Raw genomic sequence first — 7,781 nt, forward strand, 5'->3', positions numbered from 1 at the left:
AACACAGACACAGAGAGAGAGAGAGAGAGAGAGAGAGAGAGAGAGAGAGAGAGAGAGAGAGAGAGAGAGAGAGAGAGGGAGAGATGGCAACAGACTCAATTTAGAACATTTCCTGTGTTTTTAAGTGAATCTGGAGGAGTGATATTTCCATTACGTACACAGTGACCTCTTTGCTAAAAAATAAAATTGCGCTACAGGGTGATCAGATTTAGGGGTGACCAGGGTTAATGTCACACTTTTTTTTTTACCATATTCATTACTAAAAATTTTAAAATCTTTGCAAAAAGAAAAAAAAAAACAACCTTCACTGAACACCTTAATCCTGAAAAAAATAGTATCACAGTTCCCACGAAAATATTAAGTGACAAAACTGTTTTCATCTGATAAAAAATAAGAAATGTTTTTTGAATAGCAAATCTTAGAATGCATCTTAGAATTAAAATGATTTCTGAAGTATCATGTGACACTGAAGACTTGAGTAATGATACTGAAAATTCAGCTTTGCATCACAGGAATACATTGCATTTTAAAATATATTCAAATAGAATACAGTGATTTTAGATTGGAATAATATTTTAGAATATTACTGTTGTACTGTATTTTGATCAAATAATGCAGCCTTGGTGAGCAGAAGAAACATTCAAAACATTAAAAAAGCTTACCAACCCTAAAATGTTCAACAGTCCTGTATATAAATCAATTATAAGTAACATGCAAAATATCATACCATTGCTTTGGCCAATTGAAATGATAAGAAATAAACTTAAATTAATTTAATAACTGTCCAAAAAAAGTGACCACTTGCCCTGACCTGTGTCATAAACACTGTAATTTGAGTTAAAAACTTGTCAGTGTGGTTTTATTGTATCCAATTTTTTATCCAACAGCTTTTTTTAAAATTCCTTATAGCTTAAGATGTGTGAAAAGTTTCCCAATGTGACAACTAACTCCAGGCTGCCCTATACACAATATTGAACAATTTCCCTAATAACATATATTCACACAGACAGACAGATGAGTGAAATGTTTTATGTACCTAGTGGGAAATTGGTCTCCAGGACACCATATTATTTAGCGAATCCTATCTCCTGTATGGAGTAACTGCACAATTTATGCTTCCTTTGTTTTTTTTTCCTGTGCTGGGCCAGAGCAGAGCCAGAGCCAGATTAGATAGGCCTTCTGATCAATCAATCTCCCAGCACGCTTTGCATGAAATGACCTTCAGTGATGGCAGAGCACTAGTTCAGCGTGTCATGGTCTGGTCATCACCATCACGTAATTGACAGAACTGGCGCCAGAGCTGAATTTGAGGTATATAACTGGAAGTCCATGCATGTGTGTGTGTGTGCTGTTATTCTTATAAGACACAATAAGCCATTCATATTGAGCAAATCACATCCTGTCCACTTTCTTGCCAAAGGAACGTCATGTCAGCAGTCGCAACCATAAACAAGGGGTCAGACGACTGTGAGGTGGGTAAGAGACATGAATGGATGTCATGGCAGTCGTCCAACACACTGTGTTCTTAAATAGATTCTGCTCATGGAGTGAATGGAGAAGTTTTTATTTTTCAGGAGACACACTAAATGAGATAAGAAATGACCAAAAGAAAAAAAGAAGAAGAAAAAAACACATGTCTTGTGCCATGCAATTCAAATAAAGCTCATGTAACCAATGTTTCTTTTTGTTGAACATACCAATAACTTGGTGAAGGAGTCTCTAGAGTAGCAGAGATCATTTTTAATTTTGAAGGGGAAAAATAATAAACTCCATGTAATTAGAACCACTGTCTCTGCTTGACCTATTCACCTTAAGTGTCTTTCTTTCATAAGAACCCCCATTTCCCTTCAGTCTCTGAAAATCTGGGTTCAGGAAGGCCGGTTTGGGGAGGAGGTGGATTTAATTCAATACAACATTAAACTCCAAATGAGATTCTTCCTGTCTGAGACCAGAAAGAGCTCAGGACCAGGACGAGAATGGGTGGGTCAGGAAACTCACAGGTTGCTGGGTTCAATGAGGCCCAGAGGGGCAACGGGAAGAAGAGGTCATGATGACATGTGCTCCCAGCATTATTCTGTTGAACCAACTACAAAAGTGACAAGCTGAACTTGTTAAATGACAAATAAATCTGTATTACATTTATCATTTACATGACAGATTCAACTTGTCATTTTATAGTCATACCGTCCAAAAATATCATAGGTTTGCATGTAGTTTACATGCACTGTTATTTTGCAGTGCTGGCATCAAGCATATGATTTTACAGCTGAATGACAAACGAGTCTGTACTTCAGATTCATCTGTCATTTTACAGATTCAGCTTGTCATTTTCTTGTCACACTGTCCAAAAACATAACAGGTTTGCATGTTGTTTACATGCAGATTAATTTTGTAGTGCTGGAGTCATATATATGATTTTACAGCGAAATGGCAAATGAATCTGTATTACAGATTCATTCGTCATTACAGTTTCAGCTTGTAATTTTCTTGTCATTCTATCCAAAAACATTATAGGTTTGCATGTTGTTTACATGCAGCTTTATTTTGTAGTTCTAGCGTCATGCATGCAGTTTTATAGCGGAATGATAAATGTGTCTGTATTACAGATTCATTTGTCATTTTACAGATTCAGCTTGTCATTTTTATTGTCATACTGTCCAAAAACATAACAGGTTTGCATGTTGTTTACAATGCAGACTTATTTTGAAGTTCTGGCATCAAACAAACAATTTCATACTGGAATGACAAATTAATCAGTATTACAAATTCCAAAAGCATCATAGGTTTGCATGTTGTTTATGTGCAGCTTTACTTTGTAGTGTTGGCATCATGCATATGGTTTTACAATGAAATCTGTATTGCAATCTGTATAACAGATTCTGTTCTCATGTGCAGCGTTATTTTGTAGTGTTGATGTCATGCACGCAATTTCACTGTAAAATGTCATGTGTATGACGCCAGCACTACAGAATAATGCTGCGTAAACAACATGCAAACTTATGATATTTTTGGACAGTTAAGATGGATTCCACAGTAAAAAAAACCCAGTGATAGATAAAAATGATCCCAAGGAAATCCTGGCCTTCCAGCCCCAGAAGCACTGCCCGTTGTGTGTGGTTAATGACACACAATTGAGAAGGTAAACAAACTGTCTGAGAACGAATAAATCATTGCACATAGCTCATCAAAGTAAACAACCTGAGGTAAACAAGGCAGACAAGGGCTCCTGTCTCTAGGCAAAATAGCTCCTAAAGATTCAACGTACCATGCCAGAGCCAGCTCATGTGATACAGACTCCATTTGATTCGCTTCAGACCTAATCTGTTCAGGATTGCGTGACAGCCCTCTGAGAAAATAAATGATCTGGATTCCGGATTAAACTTGAGCAAACACTTGGAACGGATGGCAAATTTTCCATCCAAAAACGATCAGGCTAAAATTTCACTAAATTTGGAATGCATCTTTTGTGCGTTACAATGGTATTTTGGCTGAGGCGTTTCAAGACATTGCATTCTTTTGGCTGCTTAACAATGATGCTATGTCTATCAGTGAGACAAACAGAAGAAGTTTATGGTTTGGAACCAAACACTGCCTGAATGTTGTTTGACCTTTGTCCTTTTTCAGTGGTCAGTTGCCTAGCAATGAATTTACCTGTAAATGACCCCATTTTGGTGCAGGAACATGAGGGCTGAGGTCACCTCGGCAGCATAAAACCGGGAACGCGCTTCATCGAATTTGCGTGAACGTTGGATCTGGAACATCAGGTCTCCGCCGTTCACATATTCCATGACGAAGAACAAACGGTCCTAAAGAGAAGAAACAGAGGAAACAGGTTCATTGCTTGACTCAATAACTTTGCTAGTAGTTTAATTCGAACAATTTCTCATTTGTTCAGAAGTATTCTTCTATAAGCAAACATCACGGCACCCTGAAATCAAGGACTTCATTTGGTGTCTACATACAAGTAGGAATCGGAATTGCAAGGAATTTACAGATTCTTACAACTCTTGAGATGGAGATTTGAAGGTCTTTTTGCCTACTATATAACTACTATACAAATAAATAAAGCGAAAACACAACACTATTTTTGAGATGGACATTATAATGTTAGGCTGAGAAGTTAGACTGATTCATACTGATTCAAAAATCATGAGATGGAGATTTGTGGGTCTTTTTGACTGAACCTTTACAAAGAAACATCTCAATAAAGTATAGAAAATGTTGGCGAAAAAGAACTATTTCAAAAGAACGATTTGTTTGCAAACCGGACATCACTCCAGTTTGGCTGAGGCTATGGATTACAGGTAATAATGTTGTAAATAATGTTCAGTTTATTGCACAGACCACAAGAAAAAGCTTCATAAGACATCTATATATAGTTTGTGTTGCCTGTATATGCTTTTTTTGACTCTCAACGTGCCGGTAGCCGTTGACCAGCATTTTGTGAATCATAAAGGACCAAGGTTTCAGCTAAAAATCTTCTTTACTGTTCTACTGAATAAAAAAGTCACCTACATTTGGGAGAGTAAATTAACAGCAAATTTTCATTTTTGGATGGTCTATCCCTTTATAAGTCACTTGTTCCATTTCCATTTTAATACAGCTTTCCATCTGCAACTTTCAAGAACCTTTAACAGGACCATAAAAAGTCATAAAAATCATTTTCAGTCCGGTTTTTTTTTTTTTTAAATCTGTTTCTTATTTTTCAGCCCTAAAGGGTTCAGACTTAGGGGAATGCACTTTCAAATAAAAATAATTTTTGAGAGATTATGAAATCCAACAATTAACTGCAACTGGGGTTAAAAGACAAGGCCGTAGAATAGAATATAAATGTTGGAAAGTTCAGAGTCAATGAGAGAAGACACAGCCCGAGAAGCATCCAGCAGCTGTTTTCTGAAATCATGAACCCGTTGCCCTGTATGGCTGAATAGAATATATCTCATTATCTCCAGTGGGTCATGCTCATCATTTCAAAGAATCAAGATGTATATCAAACCCACACAAACTGCTAGTCCAGCTATGTGACTCATGTCCTAGTCAGCAGACATAAAGATCAGCTCAGGAAATATGCTGAACTGTGAACGCACATACTCATAGATGTTCATGTGGCTGTAAGGAGAACTCGATTTGCAGCTTTCTGCAAAAACGAACTTAACAATGGAAAAGGATACTTCAAAGAATTGCCATCTGAACAATTAAAAAATAAGACTCTAAAAACAAGAGAAAACCCGCAGAATAAACACAGGAGGATATTTCAGATGCAATGTGAGGGAGATGATTGAGTTCATAGTGCCTTTTTTTGTTGTCGCATATTTTGCATGTTGCAGTTCAGAAGATTCAGACATACTGTAAAAAAAAAAAAAGGCTCTGGGGTGTGGAGAATATTTTCTTTAATATTCAGTCAGTCTCATTCCATATTCATTGCTACCTGTTTCTTCCCTTAGAATTTCGACAAGAAGGATCAGAAGTGATGTGCAGGTGACATTTTCAGCCATTACAGGCCTCATACAACTCCCTCACTTTATTGATATAAAAATAAACGTATGCATTTAGCAGATGCTTTTATCCAAAGCCACTTGCAGTGCATTCAGGCTATACATTTTTTACCAGTATGTGTGTTCCCTGGGAATTGAACCCACAACCTTTTGCACTGCTACCGCAATGCTCTACCACTGAGCCACAGGAACATATTATAATACTCATATTATGTTATTTATTATTGTTTTATTATATTATGATATGAATAATATGCTGGTTTTTTTATTGAAATCATGATTTCATTGTTATCTTATGTAATTGTGGGCCAGTCTGCCCTGCTTGTCCTTTTGCTATGAAAGCGAGTTTAAACAGGATGCTGAAATAGTTTGTTTAATATGTGCCCAGAGTCACAGCAAAGGCCCACCCAATCAAATGCCAATAAACATTTCCTGCCTCTAATTAGAAATGTACAGATTCTGGCGTCCCCGTGCCGTGCAAGAGAAAAGGCCCGATCGACAGATAACTACCAAGACCCAACAAGCAGGTCTAACAGAGTGTATCAGCTGGCCTTCATCTGCGCTACATATGAATGAGTGTTAAAGTACAACTTAAGGCTGGAATACACTGCACTTTACTCAGATTTTTGCCCCAATTTACAGTCTGGACAAGTTGACGCTATAGTTGCCGAGACAGTCTCCAGTTTTGAGTTGACAGATTTCATAGAAAATCACGTAGTGTATGGTCATAGACTCTGCTTTTTAGCTTCAAACTATGATTCCATTCAGTCTGAGGATATCAGAAATGTTTGATATTTTGAACCAATTTTAGAACACACATTGTTTTTATTTTTCACACGTCTCCTAGCAACAACGCATGTGTTTCTGCTTGAGATTCTTGTGTTTGGAACAACTTGAAAGTCAGACTTTAAAAGTCGTGTTGTGTATTTCAACCAGGGATAGTTCACCCAAAAATGAAAATTCCCCCATGATTTACTCGCCCTCAAGCCATCCTTTATAAACAAGCCATGCTTTATAAAGCTTACGCTACGCCTATGTCCTACATCATCTGCTGAAGCGCCACTCTCTCGTGAACGCGCGTACGACAGTAAGCGGAAGCTAGAGATTACAGCTTATAAAGTTTTAAATATGGATATTTTTCTTAACTAAATACATCACTTCATTTCAGAAGGCCTTTATTAAACCCCAGGAGAGTGTGGAGTACTTTTTATGATGGATAGATGCACTTTTCTGGGCTTCAAAATCTACCATTCACTGCCATTATAAAGCTTAGAAGAGCCAGGGCATTTTTTAAAGGGGTCATATGATGCTGCTAAAAAGAACATTATTTTGTGTAATGAAATGTGTTTATGCGGTTTAAGGTTAAAAACAAACAGTATTTTCCACATACTGTACATTATTGTTTCTCCTCTATGCCCCGCCTTTCTGAAACGCGTAGATTTTTACAAAGCTCATCGTTCTGAAAAAGCGAGGTGTGCTGTGACTGGCCGTATACCTCAAGCGTGTGACGGAAATGTTACGCCCCTTACTATATTGTGATGATGCCCTGTCAGTCTGGAGCGATGATTCTAAAACATGAAAACCCATTATAAACGAGGCATTCGTTGCATCCAGTGGGGACATAATTACTGATTATAATGACTTATACTGTCTTTTTACGCGTTGTGTTGCATCGCGCCGCGTAAACATAAAACCATTTCTGCATTTGTGATCAGAGAAATGACAAACAACAAGCCCTACTCTACACTGCCCAAAAAACTCGCTTTAAATATATAAAATATAAAAACTCTTTAAATAGCGTCACACACGGCGGCCTAGAGTGAGCGGCGGCGGATTCGACGAAGTAGCGTCCGGCGGGCTTGCAGCAACCACATGTGAGGACCCCGGGCTGGACTCCGCTTCGTCCACTGTGAAAGCCGATCCGGCGATCCACAGCGCAAAGTTGATGCATTTCCTCAGCGACCAGCACGGATCAGCTCCAGGCATGACGAAGCAGAAATCGTCCTCTTTTGGAAGGCCAAACAAAGGAGTTTCGCTTTCACAATGAATCACACAGTGCCTTCACGACATGGCGGCAGCAACAATACTACAGCAAGAATAAAAGTTACGCCTTCTTTCTTTGCGTGAACATTTGGGCGGCGTTATGCAAATCTTCCCACACAGTGATGTAGGTATGTGGGAGCGTGTTAGAACGAGCCGTTTTAGGTAGGTGTGGCTGACTCTTAACTTTTATAAAGAATATCTCTTTGGATTTGAGACTTTAGTCTTTGCAACTTTACAGATCTT

At 38.1% G+C, this 7,781-nt stretch overlaps 1 pseudogene; it reads right to left on the bottom strand.

The window, feature by feature from the left end:
• The window catches only part of LOC107589584 (protein kinase C epsilon type-like), a 17,019-nt pseudogene extending 13,213 nt beyond the window's left edge, over positions 1-3,806 (bottom strand).
• Positions 3,807-7,781: the final 3,975 nt, after the last annotated feature.

Source organism: Sinocyclocheilus grahami, unplaced genomic scaffold (assembly GCF_001515645.1).
Source record: "Sinocyclocheilus grahami isolate Dianchi unplaced genomic scaffold, SAMN03320097.WGS_v1.1 scaffold117.1, whole genome shotgun sequence".
Taxonomy (NCBI): domain Eukaryota; kingdom Metazoa; phylum Chordata; class Actinopteri; order Cypriniformes; family Cyprinidae; genus Sinocyclocheilus; species Sinocyclocheilus grahami.